We start from the raw sequence: 6337 nt of genomic DNA, 5'->3' as shown, positions 1-6337 counted from the left end.
GATTTTCTGGGGATCCATGGCTACCCCATTCACAGAAATGATGAATCCTAAAAATTGCACTGATGTCTTTTCGAACTTGCATTTTTCTGATTTGAGATAAAGCCTGTGTTGTCTCAAGATGGTGAGAACCTGCCTGACATGTTGCCGATGTAGTTCTTTTGTGGCTGAAAAGATGAGAATATCGTCTAAGTAGATTACGAGGAAGTCATCTAAAAATTGTCGAAAAATGTCATTGACTAGATGCTGGAAGGTGGCGGGCGCATTACAGAGCCCAAAGGGCATGACCAGATACTCGAAGTGCCCGAATCTGGACCTGAACGCCGTCTTCCACTCATCTCCTGCCCTTATTCGGACCAAATTGTAGGCGCCCCGGAGGTCCAATTTAGAAAAAACCTGAGCTGATCGGAACCTTTGAAAGAGCTCGGGGATTAGAGGCAGCGGGTATCGGTTCTTGATGGTAATTTTGTTTAACTCCCTATAATCAATGCAGGGTCTAAGCGATCCATCTTTTTTCTCGACAAAGAAGATCCCCGCCCCCGCTGGCGAGGAGGAGGGACGGATGAACTTCTTTCTTAAATTTTCTTCAATATAGTCCTTGAGGGCCTTCAACTCAGTCTCTGACAAGGGGAATATGCGCCCAAAGGGAATTTCCGATCCGGGCAAGAGGTCGATGGGGCAGTCATATGACCGATGTGGTGGGAGACAATCGGCTTGTTTTTTGTCAAAGACATCCTTGAAGTCTAGGTAGGCTGAAGGAACATGCTGTAGGTCTTCAGGTGGAGTAGCTAACGTGGAGCAGGAGACTGGAACGGGTGCAAGGCAGTGCTGGGAACAGTAGATGGAAGAAAAGCTGACTTCTTTCTTGAGCCAATCAATGCAGGGCAGATGAACTTGTAGCCAAGGGAGACCCAGAATGATAGGGAACATGGGGGACGGAATCAAGTCCAAACAGAGGAACTCCCGGTGCCCAGAATCTGAGATGGCACAAAGAGGAAGGGTTTCCTGGGTAATCAATCCGGAACGGGGGAGAGAGCCATCAGCCAGATGGACTTGCAGCTGAAAATCCTTGGTACGGCAGGGGATACGCAGCTTTTGGGCCAAGGATGAGTCCAAGAAGCAGCTGCAGGCCCCGGAATCAATTATCGCCGGCAGACGTGTTGCCCCTTCCGGGAGCTGTAGGGAAAGAAAGAGGATAACATAAGTCTGAGGCAAACTGGTAACAGGGAAATTGATAGCAGATGGAGGTTTCGACTTACAAGGTCTTACTGGGCAGGTGCGCAAAAAGTGTCTGGCGGCTCCGCAGTACAGACAGAGGTTAGATTGACGCCTCCGGAGTCTCTCTTCTGGAGTCAGAGGGGCCCGTACTATACCAAGCTGCATCGGCTCTGGTTCGGGTAATGAGGTGTTTGGTGGAGCTGGGTGAGGCGGAGGTACTGGAGCATATCTTGGTGGAACCCAATTAGGCCGGTTGGACTGGAACCTCTCTGAACGACGTTCTCGAAGGCGCCTATCCAGCTAAGTGGCGGTTTGGATTAAATCCTCCAGAGAGGCAGGGGGTGCCGACCTTGCGAGCTCATCCTTTAGGCTCTCAGAGAGGCCCTGGCGGTATTGGTACCTGAGGGCCAACTCATTCCAGCCTGTGTCAGCAGACCACTTTCTAAATTCGGCGGTGTAGTCTTCCACCGGCCGTCTCCCTTGATTCAAGCTGTGCAGAGTACCCTCTGCTGTGGCTGCACGTAGAGGATCGTCGTATAATTTCCCCATGTGGGTGAAGAAGGTGTTCCATTAAGGAGTGTGCCCATGCTTGAGGCTCATCAGAAAGGAGAGAGATTACGAATCCAACCTTAACAGCTTCGGTCACAAAAGTTCTGGGTTGTAAGGCCAGATAAAGAGAACAGGCATTCTTGAAAGCCCGGTATTTCCGGCGGTCACCTGAGAATCGCTCGGGCATGGAGACCCGAGGTTCGGGATTACTCCCCATCATGGCAGGAGCTTGGGCAGCAGAAGGTCCGGGTGAAGAGGCTAGGGCTGCAGCGGATGGACCTGGGGAACCGGCCAGTTGTTGGAGGCGGCCATCAATCTGGAGGTAGCCTTCCTGAAGCTTCTGGACTGCCTCTGTTAAGGCGGAGACCTGTTGGCACAGCGTCTCAAAGGGTGAGCGCGCCCTGTCGGTCTCAGACATCTGGCTGGCTTGTACTGTCAGAACCTGTACTCACCGAGATGCTGAGGGCGGCTCACCTTTGCGACCCTGTGCAGACCACTCCCTGGAGTTGGGACAGAGGAGGGACGGCACAAGGAGGCACCGGCGCCGGGAGCTGGTAGGCCGACTTGGTGCAGCTGACAGAAGCAGGGCAGGTGCCGAAGACTGGAGACAAGCGTTGGTCAGGCAGGAACTGGTAGGTAAGTCCGGTAGGGTCCACAGGAAGCAAAGGTAAATCCGAGTCACAGGCCGAGGGTCAAGAGCAGGAGAGTTCAGAGGGAGTCCGTGAGAGCAAGCCAAGGTCAAGGGGCAGGAGACAACAGCAATCCAGGTCACGTTAGCCAAAGGGTCAGAGGTTCCAGGTGAGAGGAGAGTCGTCAAGAATTCCGGGTCAAAACAGGCAGGTATGGCAACAGGTAAACACTTAGGAGCTGAAGACAAGCCAGCAACTTGTTCAAGGGATGAGGCCAGTTTAAATAGGAGAGTCAGTCCTCTGATTGGCCACAGAGCTGTCACGTGCACGCTCGTGCGCGCGTCCACGTACACGGCGCGCCGCTGTACCGCGCGTGCGCATGCGCGCGCACATATTGCGCCCGGACGTGCGCCAGTGCCCAGTCGCCCCGCGCATGCGCGGGAGCTCAATGGAGCCGGGAATGGAGCCCTGACATTCCCGCGCTGTGTTTGAACGCGGCGTGACCGTGAGGGGAGCCGAGCCTGGCCGAGTGTATCCGAGTGTACTGCGCTCGGTATATGTCGGTGGCGGGATTCAAACACAGCGCGGGAAGCGGGGATCAGCGTATATCACGCACCCACGATTTTCCACTTATTTAAAGGGAAAAAAAGTGCGCGGTATACGCCGATAAATACGATATTTTGTATTACAAATTATGGTACACATAATACCATGGACTTTGCCTTTCCTCTGAAATAAATTGTTCTTATAGGGTAAAAATCCACCTTCTGAGAACCATTCAAGTAAATGACACTGTTGAAGGCAGTGATGGCCATTGGGACTACATGGAGTTTCCTGGTGGGCCGATGGCTCAGTGGGCCGGCTTCATTGACATCAGACCGCCACCCCTCCTCTGTCTCTCCCTTCCTGCAGCGGTCACCTCCTCTCCCTCCCCGCAGCGCTCACCTGGGGGGAACAGAGAAGCAGGGGGAGGACCAGAGGAGCAGGGGGGACGACAGAGGAGCATGGGGAAGGGGACAGACAGCTGACTCAACAGCTATGGCCTGAGAGTTTCTCACTTCTGCCTAATCTTGTCCCAACAGATTTTTTCCCCCCGGATGAAATACTGTCTAGCTTCCCCACTGGTACTGCCTATAAAAGTGTTTAGTGAAGGGGGAGAGTGGGCTTGAGTGGCCGGGGAGGGGGGGTGTAGGAGTTGTCCGGTCACCATGGGGGAGACCTGTCAAAGTGGGCCAGTCTGGATGAAGTCCAGGGCCAAATTTTTGTCCCAGTCCAGCCCTGGTTGAAGGGGTTGTCAATGCCCGGATGAGGTCCTGTGAAAGTTAAAGATGCCAAAGTGTGCCCCGTCCTGTATTGAGATAGGCGGAACTTGTACATACAATGACCAGGTAGGTGCAGTGTGCAGAGATGATAGCTGCTTGCTGCCAGCCCTAAAATTACCATTTTGTGGGCCTTAAATGGGGGTGCAGTAATCTGATCTGATGAAAATGTAGTTAAAAACTAATTAAGGTTTCCTATAAGCAAATTATTTTTTTATAATGTGCAAAATAGTAATTAATGAAAAAATATTACAACTGTTGACTTTGTTCTTAAATAAATGAGTAGGACTTGGCTGTCACACTGAAAGCCCAGCCCTGCAGATTACACTGGGGCAGCAACTATCTCACTATAATCAGTAGGGCTGGGCAAGCATTCTGGCAGCCTGGTTCTGCAGAGTGCAGGAAACAGGTAAAGCATTATGGAGCCAGGAAAGATTCTGGCCTAAGTTGAACACCCCACCACCACAGTGCCCAAGACAGGTGCCTTTGCTGTCTCTGCATTGCCTGTAAATGGTAATCCAAGGTAATTCTATAAAAGTTATGTGAGAAATAAAGTGCTTCAGAAACAAGACAGCATAAAGGTGAATTTAGCTTTCTCAAAAAGAAGAAATATGCATACAGAAAATAATACATGAAAACAAAATAGGCAGCATGTTGGAATAAAACTGCCCTATATGTGTTGTAATATACAGTAACTGGTGTGTAACTGGTGTGCGCGGTTTGCATCTGACTTATATAGGCCTCACAGTCCCATCATGCTTCGGTACCTACCCACGTGGGTAGGTATCACGTGGGTAGGTACCGGAGCATGATGGGACTGTGAGGCCTATATAAGTCAGATGCAAACCGCGCACCTGTCATTGCAGCGAGAAGAGGCGACGTGTCAACATCGGGAGAAGGCAGAAGAAGAGAAGAGAAGAAGAAGACGTCACAGCACAGAAGAAGAAGAAGACGTTCAGACCTGAAAGGGGAATGGACCGGACAGCGGGAGGAAGAACCGGGGTGCGCCAAGTCAACAGCGGAGAGCGGCGAACATAGAAGAAGACCCCCGGAGAGTGGAGAAGACCCCCCCGGATAGCGGAGAAGACCCCCCCGGATAGTGGAAGAAGAAGCCCCCTCCCTGAGAAGCACACCACCCCCCGCCGAAGACGTCGGAGAAAACCCGCCAGGGGGTGGGCGCTTTTATAAAAGCGACCCCCCCCGGCGGTGGAAGAGAACCAGACGGCGGTGAAGAAGAGCGGCCCCCACCCGAAGACGTCATAGAAGAAGCCCCCCCTGGCGAAAGAGCTAAAGAAGACGGGGGGGCCTCCGGAGCAGACTAATAAATTATTTTAAAAACCCTTGTGTCGTGTTTATTAACTTTAACATTTTTCCTCCAGGTGAATGGGTAGGGGTACGATGTACCCCATATCCATTCACTAGGGTGGGGGGCCGGTATCTGGGGGCCCCCTTATTAAAGGGGGCTCCCAGATTCCGATAAGCCTCCCGTCCGCATACCCCGACAACCAACGGCCAGGGTTGTCGGGAAGGTGCCCTGTCCTCATCAACATGGGGACAGGGTGCTCTGGGGTGGGGGGGCCCCGCAGTGTGCCCCCCTGCCCCAGAGCACCCAACCCCCCCATGTTGAGGGCATGCAGCCTGGTACGGCTCAGGAGGGGGGGCGCTCGCTCGTTCCCACTCCTTTCCTGGCCGGCCGGGTAGCGTGCTTTGGATACGGGTCTGGTATGGATTGTAGGGGGACCCCCTATGCCGTTTTTTCGGCGTAGGGGGGGTCTCCTTACAACCCATACCAGACCTAAGGGCCCGGTATGCTCCTGAGGGGGGAACCCATGCCGGATTTTTATTTAAAATCCGGCGGGGAGTTCCCCCTCAGAATGCATACTAAACGCCGCACACGTGTAGAATTGGCGGGAATCCAAGTCGGATCTCCCGTCGCTTCTATGACGGCTTTGTCTCCATCGCGGCAAGCCAGCTCGGCGCTGGCTCCCGCGATGGGGCTCGTAGGTGGTCAATCTCACCGAGAAAGGGAGCGAGATTGACACAATATCGCGGTCGCCTACTGTATATAGGGGACGGTGAAAATATCAGATTTGCCCCTATGTACATCGCACTTCAACATTTTCCGATGCTCATGGACATGACACGTTTGAGATAAGGAACTTAATAAAGTGTCATATAAATGATTACTTGTCCATGCCCGAAAATTTATGTTGGCAAAACTAAAAGACCTCTTAAAATACGTATTGGCGAGCATCTGAGGGAGATAAATGAGAAGGAGAAAATACCAGAAAAGCCTTTGGCTAAGCATTTTGCTCAATATCATGGCAGGTGTTCCAGGGGACTTACAGTCAAGGGTATTTACTATGACCGTATCCTCCTGCGAAAAGAAAAATGGTGGGTCTACCGCCTTAAATCATTAGTGCCAACAGGCCTAAATACCGAATTGAACCTACAGGTCTTCCTGGACCCCTGACATTACAATTGTTTAATATGGGGTACGCTTAATGTTTCAGCCCTTCGTCTCCCCCAGATGCTCACCTTCAACTTCACTATAGATTTATTCCTCTTTTCTTTCTCTTTCTTCTCTTTTACATGGTCAGATTATATTTTCACCATCCCCTACAG

The sequence above is a fragment of the Rana temporaria genome, chromosome 4 (assembly GCF_905171775.1).
Source record: "Rana temporaria chromosome 4, aRanTem1.1, whole genome shotgun sequence".
NCBI classification, from domain to species: Eukaryota; Metazoa; Chordata; class Amphibia; order Anura; family Ranidae; genus Rana; species Rana temporaria.
Note: the sequence above shows the minus strand (reverse complement) of the source record.